A 17,415-nucleotide genomic window follows, 5' to 3' on the forward strand; every position below is an offset into this window, starting at 1 on the left:
GATTACTCAGATTGTGCAGTATTTAACGGAATGAATACACACAAGACTAAAAAATGTGAAATGAATGACTTTGCTCTCTCTGCTCGAGAATGAAATATCCTTGCCTTGAAAGCTGGTGGGTGCAATAGAGCTATGTGTGATTATAGGTGTTCTCATGTGTTGGCGTGCACTCATACCCGCGTACCTCCATCAGAAGCAGCTGGGGCTTCAGCTCCTGTTATATTCCCTGTCGTTGAGCTGGAAGTGAGGCCTTTATTTGTATCTGCAGCTGTCGGCCAAGTGTTACCACAACAGCTTGTGAGAGTAGACCTGTCAGCGAGCGCCAGCAGCTGAAGGCAAAGGTAGTCTTTGTCCATTCGTGTCAGATGCAATCAAAAACTCACTTTCAGTCTCTCTCGTGTTCTCCCCACCTCCAAACCCTCTTTCTCTGGTCGCTTAAATCACAGCAGCTCTTCACAGCTCCACACCACATATTTCACGTTATATACAGTATAGAGTGTTTCTGTTGACACATGATTTCAGCGCGGCATGGGTTTTTTTTTTTTTTTGGTTTGTCTTTCAATCAGACTTGAGAGGAAGGGAAAAGAAAATACACCATCCTGCAAAGACAACATCTAACGGATTCAGCTCGCTCTTGAAAATGCTAATAGATACCACAGGTCTGAATAACACTTTCAAGCCCAATTCAAATAGGACAGATGTTCCCAATTGGTGCTTGAGTCATTAATGGCTGCTAGCAAAAAAACATCTGCTATCATTAGCACTGAGGGGAGGGAAAACAAGCAGTTCAAATATACATTAATGGGAAATTTTCCCAAGCCTTTAATCACTGTTCAAGGGGCCATTAAAAAGAACAGCGAGTATTGCAATGAATCAATAGTGAGATATAGTGGCAGATGAGGGGATATAAAAAAAAAAAGGCCACTCGTCTGGCAGCTTAAGGTGGTTAGTATGGCAGAGCTTGATGGTGTTATCTTTCAAGTTCGTAGAGGTTAATGAGATATGCAGTGAGGACGGCCTAATTCCCAACAGTAAACATCTCTTTTATAAGAAGCATCTCCACGGAACACACTCAACTGCCGCCTTGAGTGTCCCCTTGTTTCGAACCCCAAGAACACTTAAATGGTTTCAACCACATAAGTGCACTAAAAAAAAAAAAAAAAACATTTACAAACAAATTATTTGCAAAATATGATGTAAATAGCTATTCCCCTGGCTCCCTCTCCAGAACTGTTCCAAGAGCTGAGCTGTGAACATACCAGTTTAATATCAAACAAAACTGCGACAAAAAGAGAGATAATTATCACATTGCAAGAGTATCACAATATAGAAACAATGTATATCTTATTATGAATAAGAAGTCAGTTTCAGATCAGTATAAAGTGGCAATTTGTAAAAAAAAATAAAAAAAAAAAAAAAAAAAAAAAAATATATATATATATATATATATATATATATATATATATACACATATATATATATATATATATATATATATATATATATATATATATATATATATATATATATATATATGTTTATATATATTTTTTCGTTCCAGAGGGTCTTTCGTAAGTCAAAATTTTCATAAGTCAAAGCACCTTTTTCCCTATAAATAGCCTAATTTGTTCCAGGCCCCCTACCAGTTGTGTATTTCTTCTACAAATATGACTTAATATTTGAAAAAAAAAACCACCAAGAATATTCCAAATTAAAATCTGAAATGACGAAAATAATTTATAAATGATAAATGTATTAATAAATATCAATAAAATAAATTATGTATGTACCTTTTGAGTGAGGCGATGCTGGCTTAAGACGAAGTTCTTGGTGGAGGAGGAGGTGGCGGAGGTGGCAGAGGCTGAAGAAAGCATACGTATGCATGCATACATACGTACGTGTACATGTACATAACAATATGGAATTTAATTCTAAACATTAAAACTAAAACTTACATTTACGTTAATTAATGTACGTACGTACACTGTGCAATGATATTTTTTTAAACTTATAATTCTTTTTTAATTTTCTATTTTATAATTTTTTTTTAAATTTCGGTCGCGGCAAATTTGAAATTAACGTGAATGTTCCTGTATTTGTGGGATTTCGTTACGCGGGCATTTTGCCGTACCACGGGCAGAAATATTGCCGTCAAGTGCCTTCGTAACTTGAATTTTTCGTTAAATGGGGTCTTCGTAAGCCGGGGTTCCACTGTATATACATATGTATCTACCACTGGAATAAATTCTCCAAACTAAGGGGGGCAGCATATCAGTAGAACAACCACTAACTGCTGTAGCTGCTGTTAGCTCAGTTAGCTGTGAACAAGCTAATTGGGCCAGGGGTTAGTCACTTATTATAACATCAGTCAATAACTCTGCACCACAAAACACTGACATCCTTGACATTCATTTTTTCACATTCTGTTGCATAACTTTTGCTAAGTATTAAGAAACAGCCTCAGTGATTGTTACGCCTAATGGTGCTCAAATCTACACTTTCCGCGAATTGTTTCATCTTCCCAGTAAATTCTGCACCAACATGGATATAATATTTTATAAACAGTCTACATCCCCATAACACACTTTACACCACAAATCATTGCCTTTGTGCCCATTAGCTCTCTGGAACGACCATATGCAGTCATGTCAATCTAGCATCTACACACACACACACACACACACACACACAGTCAAAAGCGCATGCATGAACACAGTTATTCAATAATCCTCTCCCTTCAGCACCAGACTTTTTCTTTTGTTCCCCGAACTCCTGGTCTCCATCGGTAACTGTTACCCAGGCAACAGAGAGGAGGGGAGTGAATGGGCAGAAGAAAAAGGGAAAAGGAAAAAAAAGAAAAAGAAGAAAGGGGGGGGGGGGAAAAAAACAAAGCTCAGGAGATGCAGCTACTTCTACCTGAGTTCTGTCTCTATTAATAGTATCCTCCCTCTTTGACTTGCAGAGCGACCAGAGGCCTGAGGAGAGCTAATTTGCTTTGGTCATGACACTTGCCCGGCCAAACAAGTGCTCTATTACAATGCTCTGTGTTTTCAAGCGTGCACGTGCTGTGAGTGTGGAGGAGGTACGGCCAGATTGCGTATAGGCTGAAACATCAGTGTGTCTGGGGATGTTCTCTGAATAGAGATTTGAAATTGAATTGTTAAGAGAACTATCGTAACACAATATAAGTACAATACACATTTATACATATATAAATATGGACATACACACAAATCTAGTACATTAATTTTACTTGATGCAGTTCGTGGATATAGGGTTAATTACCTCCGCACATATGCAACTCAAAAACTCCCCCAAACACACAGTAGCACAGTATGAATGTTTAAGGTGGCTGTGAGCTGCTGTACTGAAGCAGTCTTACATGTTTTTAACCAGCGAATTCCATCTAAATACAATTCAACTTGAGAAAGTCAAAGGTCTAAATTAACTGAGCACATAAGGCCAATCCATCTAGACTTTCTGTTTCCAGTGTCCGCATGCAAACGATAGTTGGGAACTTGGATTGCCCATAGGCATGAATGTGTGTACAATTTGTGTTTGTCTGTCTTTGGATGTCAGCTCAGTGAAAAAAATTGGCTAACTCTCCAGGGGTTGATGTGTGAAGCTCCTGCCCCCTGTGACCATTCACACGAGCGGTTCACAAAATGGATAGACTGGATGGAACAACATGACTGTTTAAAGTCTGAAAGAGGTGAGCGGACCAAAGTAATCATGCTGGAGTGCAGAGGCCTCCACCCACAACGTGAGTTGTCCAAAAACTCTCTTTTTATTAAACTGTGTACACAAACAATGTTCTCAATGCTTGTGTTCATGTGTAGAGACCCTGGTAATACTACGAGCAAAGTTTCATGTTGTGTCGAGCCTTCTTAGTGTCTTAAAAATAGTGATTTTGATGCTATCGTAAAAGTGCCCCTTGCACGGGGAAAATGAGCTTGACCCGAAAACAAAAAATACGGCAAATCTTAAAGGTGCCTCTTTCATCGTAATTGTGTTTTTACACAAAGGTTTGACTCGTATACATTCACACAAAAAAAATGCCTAGGTTGCATTTTGGCGAGAGTTTCACTTTAACAACACAACAAGAAAAGCCAAGAAGCTCATACTGTGGAGTACATTGTCTGTCAGCGGATTGCAGTTGAGGACAGCTGAATATGCACAACCAAGGATACAATGTCAGCCATGTTTTGCCACTAGAATCAGGCTGAGCCCATTGTAGGGTAGTGTTACTACTGAAAGTAACTTGCTACACTGCAAGATCACTGCAATTAAAAAGTAACCTATTATGTTATAGTGTTAGTTACTGAGAAAACAAATGCATCGGTTTACTTGTGATACCAAAAATTGTTGCCTCTTTGCAGGAGGCTTTGGCAGAAATATCTGCTACCATAACAGATACCTATCCCAATACCGAATATCAAACAGCTGTATGATTCTTCATCTGACAGGAATTTCTCTGAATGTATTGTAATATGTGTGTATGTGTATGTATGTATGTATGTATGTATGTATGTATGTATGTCAAGAAATTAAGTAAAAGAGTATATATATATATATATATATATATATATATATATATATATATATATATATATATATATATATATATATATATATATATATATATATAAAGCCAAAAACAAAATAAAACAGCCCTTCTCTGCCACATTCATGTCACAACCAAAGCCTGGACCCAAGCCATGATGACAGTGGCGCAGTACTCGAAGCAGCACCTCAGCACCTGACCATGTGTTTAGTGCCCTGCTAAAATCTGGGAGCAGAGCAGCCATGAATAAGAACATGTGGGAACCATGCCAGGAAGCTTCCGTGAAAAGCTGCTTATACCATTCTCTCTCCTATGGATACAAATAACAGCCAGAGCCAGGCCTGAAGAAAGCACATCGAGAAAATCTTGACCTACTGTAGGCTATCGCATATGGTGTCACTTGCTGTTGAAGATTACAGTAAATAATGGTCTGTAACAAGGCTCATGCCCTCCTTATGGGCTAATGAAAGGAAATTAGATATTTTACACTTGCCCCAAGTGTACTACTGGCCTCATGTCCATGCTTGGTGTGATGGGAAGATACCTGCATGTATAGAAATTGTTCAAAATGAAGGTTGCACTAATCAGAATTTTCTGAGGAACCAGCATTTATTCCTGGCTGAATTTCAGACATTTGCAAGAGATTCCACATAATTTGCAAGATGGTGATAAATCCAGAGGATGAACGCTGGTTATTCAAGAACATGATAACTGAACTGTGCCGCAGACATAGAAGTTATAAGGAGACAATTATGGAACACCGTGTTCCTTGTTTCCTAATTAAATCGAGAGTGTCATCTTCAACAGTATGTCATAGCACTAATGGCTCTGGTTAAGAACAATTAGCAAGGCGGTGAGGCAGGTCTATTATTGACTTGATGGACAAGGGGGAAGGTGAAAACTAAAACGATTGTCTGATACAAAAGCAGTCAACATCAGGGTGTGAGCTACAGGGAAATAATGACTATTCTCAAATAACTGTATCATTCACTGTTAACACTGCACTGTACTATGTGAGCAGTGTTGATGAGGACTGGATCCCTAATGATCAGCCTATCCTATTTTTGTTGATAAGTGGAGTACAACGCCCATGTATGTATGTGTGTGTGTGTGTGTGTGTGTGTGTTGTTAAAGGCTGGTTTGTTTAAACGAGACCTTCACATTTGACATCTTTAAGATATCAAGAAATGATTGTGTTCATCTGTAGTCCCTATTGATGGGTACGTTTAACTGTTGTTGATGAGAATTCGATCCCTCGCAGGCAGCCTGGCATGCCCTGTTTTTAATTTAATGCGAATACATTTATGTTGCTTACTATTTGCTCTGTTGTCTCCTTTGTGCCGATAAACTGTAGAATATACTGTTTCCATCCCTCTGCAGAGAGTACCATGCCCTGCTGTAGTAGGCCATGTTGGATTAATCCCCCTGTACTGGGTAATCAAGAGCAGTTCCTGAAGGGTAGCGCAAAAGTGCTGCCAAAAGTACTGCTGTATATAATGTATGTAGCAGAAATGCTGATGACTACTGTTAAACTGATAATTGAGAGGTAAATAACTTTAGGGTTTGGGCCTTGACGACCCACAAGATTCAACTGTGAGGTAATGGACTGAACAAAATGCTGTCTAGTTATAACAGTGATGGTGTTCTGCTCTATTGAGTGGTGGAAGTCAATAAAAATGTTGACGCATCTTTTATTTCATCTTAACTTTTGAGAAGTAGATACCTACTAGAGGTCAGCCACCATCACTAACACGCACCCAGAGACTGCTCCACAGACTACTCATACTGACTGCTAATGTGTGCAGAGGTTCGGGTTGGTGTAGTGGACCAAACCACCGTGAGGCATATGTAGGAGAGACCGGATACTAATAAACAAATTAGCACAAGTTGTTCCAAAGCATGTCATTATATCATTTAAAACGATATGTTTAAAATAATGGTAATTGAGTGGGACGGGGGTGGGGGGGGTGGTCTAGAATAAGAAACCCAGAATGGCAAAAAAATCACGTATGCGAAGTAAAAACCATCTCTCTTGACATTTGAATTCTCTGTTCTAGTTGCAAGGTAAGCTCTTGCCTTACCCCAGTGCTCACCTTAACGGGGGCATGCAAGGTAAAACTGTTCCGGTTAAAAGGACAAAGAGTCTTTCAGAAAGACCCCGATGACTTCCATCAAGAACCGATGAGAACCATGCCCAGAATAGGAACACCAAGGCCCACTCCTGCAACTAGGCACATTTAGGGAGTCCCAGTGGATAAGAGGGTCACTCCAATGAGACTGCATGTTGCAGAAGAGAGGGAAGAACGCCAACTGTTTCTTTTAACCGAGTACCTAATGGCAGGATGAAGCACATCGACTTACTGGAGAATGGTAAGCCACTTGACAGGGACCCCTCTTAGAAATCTATAGTAGCACTAGAAAACATAAATGGCAACATTAATGACTCTGATGTCTGGAGGGGTATTATTAGAAGGGATATCTTCTCTATTAAGCATGCATGTGGTGAGCTGTTGTTGAACATCTGTGTTCATCATGGATTGTATATAATAAACAACATGCAAGGATGCCAGAACAGTGGCATAGACGGACATAAAAGAACATGAAAACACGTAGCGTGCTGTTGAACCTCTCGGAGCTATCATCAATAGTTATTACAGACGTCATCATGTGTTCATCTCTGCCAAAATATGTCTATCTTATCTCCAATTGATTGTTGGAGCGATCTAGTGCATGTATTGCAATGCAACATGTGTGCAGTGTAGCTCATAGCTTATACTGGAGCACAATGTATCTGCTAGCTCAAGTGCTAGTGAAACTGACGAGAGACACATCTATTCTAAAGAAAAGTCCCAACAAAACTTTAACTTGAGGAATTATTACTCATCAGCAGTTGTAGATCACTGAAACACTGTATGCAGCAGAGAATGCTTATGTGTAGAATGACTAGGTTGACTTTGAGAAGACCTCAATTGTCAGAAGGGGTGCAGAGAACACTGGGGAACCCCTCCTTAAACTAATAAATAAGCCCTCAGGACTGAAGGCAAGAAATTCATCATCAGAGGAAGCTCAGGGCTGCTCCCCCTGGCAGCATTCAATGGGTTAGTCGAAGAGCTTGAAGGAAAAAGCTGAAGGCCCGGGATATTGTAAGGTTGTCACGGATTAAAATGTCTCTTAAATGGAGAGTGAACTTTGGAACAGCGCTGTGCACTTGTCTCGGCAGACTGCAGCTGTTAAATAGCCGAAGATGATTCTGACAGCTCCATGTCTGCCAGTCTATGGTGCCGTATTGGTTCAATGCCAATACGGCCAAGTCTTCCAAGCCCAATACTTGAGCCAAAATCTTTCACCGACTAAGACTCCTTGTATATTTCTCTCATCAAAACTGATGCATCATTGCATGATTTTACAAGAGTAGTGTTGCTTGTAGCGAGCGTGTGGTCAAGTGATAAAGTAAAAGAGAGCAAGACAATGACTGCATTCAGGGAAAACAATGCTGGTGATCAGAGCATGAGAAAAAGGCTGGCAGTGAAGCAGTAAACAGTTTGCCCATGAATAAACACTGCAGCTCCTCCCCAAGAAGTTCCAAGGCCTTGCTTCCCAGCTGCTGGGCAAAAGTGAAGTGAGAGTCTGTGATAACTAACAGCAGCACACTCTGCTCCACCTAGGTTGCAAAACGTAGATAAATATATTTATCCCAGGCCTTTAATTGGGCACTAACCTCTCATTTCCATGTGTGTGTTAGGTAATAAAATACACTTGAAAGCATAAATTAATGTGTCAGGTCGCATTTATGCCCGCGAGACAGAGCGTGAGACAGGGCTCAGTGCAAGCCTGCACAAAGCTGGTGCGGACAGCTGCATGGATTAAGATGAGATTTTGATACAGTCGCCGGAGCCGATCGCTGGGGTTTCTAGACAATACTCGTGTTTCCACTGGCGGCGCCACAGCAAGTTTTATCAGCGTCCAAGTAGTGGCTCTCCGTTCTGCTCTGGAGAGAATACGAGTCTGATTTTGAGGGAAGTGGAGCGCAGCCGCATCAATTGGCAAAGATACTGAATCAGCATAGTACAGCCGGTCAATTTTCAAAATTAAACACCCAGTGCAGACTAAAGATCTGCGGCACAAAAAAAACGAGGCTGAAATACTAACAATAAACACACTTCAAACAGGAGGAAAGGACAAACTAGCGTCACACACACCAGTTAACAGAGAGGTGCCCACTGGAATCAAAAGGTAAGACTTGGTCTGTGTCTGATGTGTTGGGCAAGACACCATGCCACACTTCTTGTCCTTAGCTCGATGACGTGTGTTAGACCATGGTGGAAACATAGTGCCCCTACGCTCATGAAAGCTGACACTGAATTAACGAAAATGGGTTTGAGGGGGAAAAATTCCTTTGAAAGGAATATTTTTTTAATCTTTTAATATTAAACTCACCATTTATTTTCAGGACATTGCATTCATTTCAAAGTGGTCCTTTGTTAGTTTGTTAGTTTGTAAGTTTTGAATGAACAAATATATTCTGGCTGTGCCCTGACACAATGTTTGACGGTCACTCTGCCCTAGAACTTTCCAAACCTTTACTTTGCATGTGTCTGAAACAGACACGCTCCCTTGATTTGGCACATTTCGGCAACTGTATCTTGACATCTTTGTTGGGACCACTGATGGGATGTCTATCTCTTCAGATATTTGGCTGTCACAACTGACAAGGGGAAGCTTGCTGTGGAGTAAAAGAGTTTAAAAAAATCCAAACAGCCTACAGTCAAGGTTTTATGATGTAAAATATATATATATGTTTCTAAAAAAAGACAACCTGTGGTGAGATTGTTCTTTTCGGGTGAGAAATCAAGTGAAATAACACACTCAGGACCACCAATCCATGTTTTATTTGAAACCATGCAGGAGCATGACTGATGGATGCCGGGGGCATCAAATGATAAGTGTCATATGACATGCTGCTGCGCTGCAGTGGCAACGTGTTGTAGACTTCAGGCATCACTTTAAGTCTGGGTCAGTGGGTAAACCACAGGTTTTTATTCACCAGGAAACAAGAGTTATACTTCAGAGAGTTTGTTTTTCACTGAAACGGCCTCAATTATACCACAAATTATACATATAACATTGTATTTAAATAATCAAACTGTGAGAGAACAAACTCTGCAATTCTCATGTAGTCTCTGATGGCACTAACATTACTTGTTTCCAATAATTGTTTAAGACACTATTTATTTATTTTTTTATAAATAAGCCAAGCATGTTTGTAGTAATAATAATAATAATAATAATAATAATAATAACAGAATACTATGTATTTTCAGTTTGCTTTTTCTTTCTATTGTCTCTTGACAATTTTTGTCAACATGTCATAATGTATTAGAAGAAAAGAAAAATCTGATGTCCAAATCTGACTAGGTCAAAGTCATTCAAATACCCAGATTAATTAGGTGGCAGCTGTGGGTTGATGTCTGATTGGCTTGTGCAGACAGAGAGCAGAAAGCTGAAGGCCACACTCACCAGGGAGTCATTAAAACTTTCCACTGTAGTCTTACAAACGGGACCACAAATGAATTTTTAAATCATGTTATGACTTGGGTATCCTCAAAATAATGCAGGAGAAACCATATTCAGAAGAAATTAACAGCTTCTCACAGTAAAATGGTAAAGTTAGCCTGTTAAAGACACATTAAAAAACCCGATGAATATAAAACCCAAAGGAGCACAATAAACATTACACTAATTAGGTGATCACCAGTGGAAAGATTCTGATGATGCAGAAGCTCAGAGAATACTATAGATGCTCTGCTCTCAATTAATGCAGCGCACAGAGTATTCTCAAAGAGAAAATTAAATCAAAAAGCACACGATACACAATTTTCTTTTCGAGAGTGCTCTCTACTTGACATGCGAACGCTTTACAGTGCTGATTACGATTCCAATGGAAAAAGAACGATTATGAATACTTTCAAATTCAAATTACTGAATAAAAAAAACATGTTTGTCTTTTAGAATGCAAGTGAGATATAAGCTAAGATCACTGACATTTGCATTCAGCCGACACTCGTCTTTTCACACAGCCCACTTCAGTGTTGGGGTTGTATTTTCCATCATAACGTCAGAGCAGAGCATCCTTTCTTCTGTTGATGTATATGACTGCTACATATTATCTATTCTGGGTTATGTAATGCCAAACAACCAACCATTTTACATGAAAAATGGTTTTCACACGACTTGGCTGTTCCCTTCAGCTATTTGAACATTTCAGCTTTTTTTTTTTTTTTTTTTTCAGCTCACCAATTTTGGTTTCACGGTCCACAACCACACTGTTACGACTCAGTCTCACTGCTCTCATCAGCTTTGTTTCCACCATACTTGAGTAACATGGTTGTTTCATTAGTTAAAACGCCCTAAAATTCACGATACGCTACCTGCCCAGCCCCGAAAAGTATTAACAAGCCTATTAATGAGACCAAAACAGAGCATAAAGGAGAGTAAATATCAGAATGATATTCTTTGGGTCTCACTATTTCAAATGATAGATAGATAGATAGATAGATAGATAGATAGATAGATAGATAGATAACTTTATCAATCCCCAAAGGTAAGTTAGGTTATCGTAGCAGTGGGTACATTCAAATACAAATACAATCAATACAGGGGCAAATACAGACACTATAAAATACTATGTACAATATAAAAAAAAATGTTGCTCTGTGTCTTCTGAATATGAAAAAGAGCGACTGTTTGTAATAACACCTTTCATAAGGCAATAATATCTCAATGTTGCGTTTAAAGCTGGTTGTGCTGTTGCCATGTTGTGTAAAAATAAAGAAAGCAGAGCAGTCTGCAGAGAACCGCACTAATTTCATTTCAAAAGCTTTTGTTATTTGTGCAGAGGCTGCAGACACTGAAGGACAGTTATAGTGGAAAAGTAAGTGAAAACCTCTATCTGCACGGAACTCAACTAAACTAAAAACATTTGAGCTAAAACCACTGTGGCACTGCTGCTGACATCATCCATTCATGACAGGCATTTGAGGAAGTTTGCTGGAGATCATACTGTCTCATACTGAGGGTACACATATAACGATAATCGGGCTGATTTTGCTCCGATTTTACCACTTCCTGACCACGGAAGATTATCTTCTGTCTTATAAGATTATCCTATACGATTATCCTCTGGTCTGTGGTGTGTCAAGAGTTAATTTGTTCCGATAATTTGCTCGGAAACCGGTCGTGGCCGACAATCGTAAATGTTAAACTTGTTCAAGATTTATGACAAAAAATCTTCGGAGGGGGGGATAGCCGACGACTCCTGAGTCACTACTCCGTGAAATGTGATGTGAGACGCAACGTGCGCACACCACAAACAGTACGATCAAAGCTGACCTTTAATCTTCATGCGTGGGGGCTCTACTGATAAAAAAAACTCTTCAGATTTATAAAATCCTTATGTGTGTTTCCCCCCTTTAGTGGCCACAGCATAATGGTATAAAGCTCAGTGTGTATTGAGAGTTTGTAAATAGTCATCAACAGAAATAGCTTAAAAAGACTTATATGAGTTGAAAATCAACAAAAAACAAAAAAAACAAACAAACAAACAAACAAAACGGTAGATTATCGTTGCCGTTTGCCCAAATGTCAATGGCATTTTCAGGTGCCCGAAAACACAAACTTTTAAAAACTGGATTCCAGAATGTAATCCTTTTAAAATTCTAGAGCTACTGTCACCGTGTGAACTTGATCTACATAGTTCCAGTGAAAACTGTGATGTCACAGCTGCGCATGCATTTTACGTTCTCAGTTAAATAGCCATGCACAAGTAAGAGAACAATGGCAGACCACTGAGCTGTGTTTGGTGTTTGTGCCTAGTCACACTGCCAACTACTGGCCTGGCATGCACACAAGAGCATTTTCAGTCGTTTCCGATGAGGCATATACATGGGGATCATCATCAAAAGGATCTTGTCTGAATGCAGCACTTTTTTTCAAAATGCTAAGTAACATATTTTCCATTTTTAGCGAGACCTACATCACGTTAACGTGACCAAAGATGTTTCCCTGCCCCAGCACGCCTGATTCAAACGATCAGCTCATCGTGAAGCTCTGCTGAAGACTGATAACGAACCACTGGCTTAAATCAGGCTGTTTATCAGAAACGCACATTGCAACATTTATGCTGGTGGGTGGACTGCCATTTTTCTCTAAATCTGATACACACATCACAATGTTGATTACATTTGATCCGATCTGTGTTTGAAGAGAAGGACAACACACACAAGAATGTTCCTCTCAATATTCATCAGACCAATTACTTTTTCTTGTGGTTTAAATGCTTAAAAAGCTGGCAAATAAGCACGTTAAACCTGAGACTTGATATTAAAACATTCATGTGATGTAGGAATTTTAATTTAGGGGATACACGTTCAGCGGTGATGACGCAGAGGACCTTTATTATTGGCACAGAAGAACAATTAGCTCCTTCAGCAAATCACCCATCTCATAATTTGTAATTCTAGAAGCTTCATGTCTGCCTCTTAAGCTGCTAGCAACCAGTAATTTTAATTAGCACTGATTTTGCATTCATGGCACAATAACACGCATGTGTAAAATTATCCAAACCGAAAAGGTGACTGAAACAATTAAAGCTTGAAGCAATTAAAGAGTAACTCACTTGGACTTTAATGTAATAATTGAAAAATTGTCCTCACCCGCAGCAGCACTGTGCCTGCCTGTGCCGGCGCATGGTGAAAATTAATTTTCAGTAGCCCCTGATTCCACAGGAGCCACAATCACCTCAAATGCCACGATGACCCATCGCACTGATGATCATATATCACCGGTGACTGCTTAATTATAAGGACGCCATTTCAACCGTGTAGGGTGCACTGTATCTTCATGCATATCTATCAGGACAGAGATAAGAATAGTAGTCCCCCTTCTCACATTGTGTGAGTTTGGGAATATTAAATCAACCCTGGGCATATGCTCAATTATAAAAAAAAAAAAAAAAATGAGTCAGACAGGATTAAAAACAAAATGTTTTCTATTCATTTTTCAGTCATTTGTTTTTGTTGTGGCGGCTGGCTAACTGGTTTATTCAGCATTATGTCCAGATAGTCAGTGAAACATGTCTAATTTCCATTTTCTGTTGTCCTACTGACACTCAGTTCCCAGGCAATGGATGATTATGTTCAGTAACGTGGCATATGAAAGGCTCTGAAATGCCAGCCTTTATTGCATCTCATTTTGGTAAAATACTACCTGTCCTCCCTGTGAACTCAAACATGCCATTTGTTTGAGGAATTCTCCACAGTACCACACGCACAATATGACTGATTGCAGTTTCCCTTCTGAACTCCATATTCAAATTCCCTTCACATTATATCATTCCCAGTACTGATGAGAATGGAATGCAATTATATCTCACCTATAATCCCCCCCCCCGCCCCACAAAAAAAAAAAAAAAAAAAAACTTTCTTCATTGCATCTTGCATTGTGCATCATGGATGGTTTCTGGTGTAGAGGTTGCGCTGAGAGGAGAAAATTGCTTTTTTTTTCTGTGATCTGTCTTAGCTGTGGGATGGGGCTTTGTTTAAGGGCCGCTTCAGTACATCTCAGAGGTCTGATCAAACCACCGCTGTGACTCCTTTCTGGAGGCAAAGTGTCTGGTGTTAGATGTTAATAATTCCATGAATCACATTATTTCCTTTTCCTTTTTTTTTTCTTTTTTATACCTCTCATTCTTTCGACAGAGCTGTAAAAAGTTCTTTCTGAAATGGTTTAAACTCTATCAATCATCTTTACCTCCGATAGTAATAGATTTATTACTCTGCGGGAGTGTGTCTGAGAGTCTAGGTTTCATATTTCCTAGAACACGGGCCTCTAATGTTCCCATTTTTGCAAATGAATGATGAAGAAAAGATAGCAGCACAAGTACTACGTTGTACTTATCGACACCGACTCTGAGGCCGCGGTGAGACAGTGACAGACGGCGGTGAGCTGCAATGAAGTACTTTGCTGATACTGAAATATAGAATACTTCCTTTCCAATGATTTACAATTACAGCTCGGCTGCTGCCAGAACATCCCTCAAAAGGTACAAATCAAAAAGGGGCAGAGCGCAGACTAAAAGCGGCTTGGCAAACAGCCAGAGACAACAAAATAAAAGTCCTTCCAATAGTTTCTAAAGAGCGAGTAGGATCATTGTGTTGACACAATGCAAATCAACCCTTTCAGATGAAAGCCTTGAGGCAGGGAGCAGTACATGTTGTAGGGCTAAAAGTCAGCAAAATCTTGGTACAATATTGCTAGGTTAGATTACGAAGGAGGCACGACTCCATCACAGACCACTGCATAAAGTGAGCCATTCCAAGAAGACAAGGGTAATTTGGTCAAGGGCAGACGGTGACATTACTCTGTAAGCCTAGAGTCACTTCTTGATTTGTAAAATATCGTTAAACTGGCACAAAATTTGTATTTATTTCTATTATCTAGGTGCACTGGGTAGTTCTGGAAATGAAATTTGAACTCAGAAATGCAATATTTACGACATTAATAGGGAAATAATCGAAACTCAGGAAACACGTTATGCAGGTGCCTGCGCGTGCATGCCTTCATTGAGACGTATTTTAGTGCAAGCCTGTGCAGACTATGTGCGGAATTAAAAGAAACGAGCCCACATTACCATCGCTAGATGTAATTATCAACCAAAATGTAAAATAACATGCCTCGCTCTTAGGTGTCATAACTCTTGAACACGTCTCACAATCAAACCATTAAACTGCAAGCGACAGATAGTAAGTGCCTATGTGGACTAATACAATCAGCTGAACTCCCATGTGTTCTTTTTCTTTCAAAGGCAGTTTATGAAGCTGGTAAATGTATCATACAAAAGCTGTTAATTAAAACTCACTTCCTAACTGTCAAAAAACAGATGTGTCAAGAAGGAGCCTTGAAAAGGGATATAAAGCTTCAAGATGCAAGGTATGTGTGATAACTTATGATGAACGGATTGTGGGGAATTAAATCTAAATTTAGGCAATTATAATTGTCACTGCAGCATCCACACTGTCAAGAATATCATGCATCACAACCAACTGCTAAACATTTAGAATAGACGGGACTGTGTAATGTTTTAGTACTAAAAGAGACATATTTAATTTCAAGCAATTTGAAAATAATAAAAAAGAAACAGTGTTTGTCATTTGAACTTTCACAAAAACAACTTCGCAGTAAAGGCCTTGATTTAGGCATTTGAAAATTAAATTGCAAGGACAGAGGATGGCCGTGGAATGTGTGTAAGAAACGCTTCCTTTTTGGGAATAAACATGTCAAATCTACAGTGCATTCATTGTCAAGACTGATGTGTTGCTTCCAAATGTCAACTTCACTTGTGTTGTTGCAAGCCCTGACACCTTGGCCCTTGAGGAAAAGAAAAAAAAAAAGAAAAAAAAAATGCTAAAGAAATACAGATGAATTTGACTGAGAGCAACATTAATTGTCAGTCGGTCAATGAAAATCTGATATTGTGGCATCCCTGAAATACACATACGCTGTAACATTTCTTACACTGTAACAGATGTCAAATCGTCAAATATGTATACAGTGTGTGTGCATGTACATACATACATTACATACATACACACAGTGGTGTGTCTATATATGTGTGTGTATATATATATATATATATATATATATATATATATATATATATATATATATATATATATATATATATATATATATATATATATATATATATATATATATATCAATTTTATACTATATCTGTGTGTGTGTGTGTGTGTGTGTGTGTGTGTGTGTGTGTGTGTGTGTTAAAAATGATGTGACTGTTCCATGTGACAGAGACGGTGAAGGGGAAGGACAGCCAAAAGCGGGGAGAGTTAGCAAAATGATTGCTTGAGTGAGTGAGAAACTGACAGCTCAATGCCAGAAGAATAGAGTGCTCACACTTCAGTCTGGGCCAGAACTGACAGCATCAGACGTTGTGATGTTCATTCAAAGAGCCACGAGACACCTCGGGGCCACGAGGCCAAACCAGCACACCTTCTGTCCCGTTCAAACTATCTCGATATGCTTCCCCTCTGTTTCCCCTCCTCCTTTACATTTTATACACTTCTGTCTAGATAAAATAAAGCCAGCTCCCTACAAATGTGGTCATACCGTCATTGTGCAGGAACGTGTAGAACTATGGTTAAAGTCACTAGAATCAATAGTTAATGACCACTTGAATGAAAAAGTATTGTGTTCAAAATGATGAAGGAGGAGTATTCCATGAAAATGAAGTTTTGAATGTGATACACAGTTGGTCGCTTCTTGAGCCTGTCATGTTCATGCAGGAACATAACTGGAGTGGTACTTTGTTGGAATCTTGAAGGTGGCTTGTGGACCAGTCCCGTTTTTGTTCTACTAGCTGAAACACAAAGAGACTGAGGTGTCTTTTATCAAATACACGGATTGAAGATGAGAGCGTTAGGACCAGAACAGAGACAGACATGTCCAATTATGAAGACATGAGAGAATTTAGAGCTGAGGACAGTGAGACGCAAGCATGGAAGGGAGAAGGCAGCAATAATTTTTATTTATTACTGTAAATATAATAATATAACAGTGAAGCAATCTGGTAGCAAACACAACAAAGTAAAAATCAATCTGGTCTGTGAGAGGTTTGTGAGAGGCCAGAGGTTTGGGTTTATCTCAGTGTCGAGTCTCAGTTAAGTTTTATGTCTTTGGAATGAAAACAAAAGAAGCAATTTCAAGAGAAAAAAAGGAAGAACATGGAAACAATAAAACAGTAACACACTGTAGAAATATATTAGAATATAAAT

The 17,415-nt window shown here is 39.1% G+C and overlaps 1 protein-coding gene and 1 long non-coding RNA gene across 4 annotated transcripts in view; one reads left to right on the forward strand and one right to left on the reverse strand.

Annotated features, from left to right (window-relative positions):
• The window catches only part of LOC119030205 (myosin light chain 4-like), a 451,755-nt gene that overhangs the window by 224,442 nt on the left and 209,898 nt on the right, over positions 1-17,415 (reverse strand). The window lies entirely within an intron of this gene.
• LOC119030208 lies at positions 12,370-16,714 on the forward strand. The gene is made up of 3 exons (XR_005078205.1): positions 12,370-12,746; positions 15,501-15,550; positions 16,433-16,714. It is a non-coding gene; the product is annotated as an uncharacterized LOC119030208 (long non-coding RNA).

The sequence above is a fragment of the Acanthopagrus latus genome, chromosome 12, assembly GCF_904848185.1.
Source record: "Acanthopagrus latus isolate v.2019 chromosome 12, fAcaLat1.1, whole genome shotgun sequence".
Lineage (NCBI taxonomy): Eukaryota > Metazoa > Chordata > Actinopteri > Spariformes > Sparidae > Acanthopagrus > Acanthopagrus latus.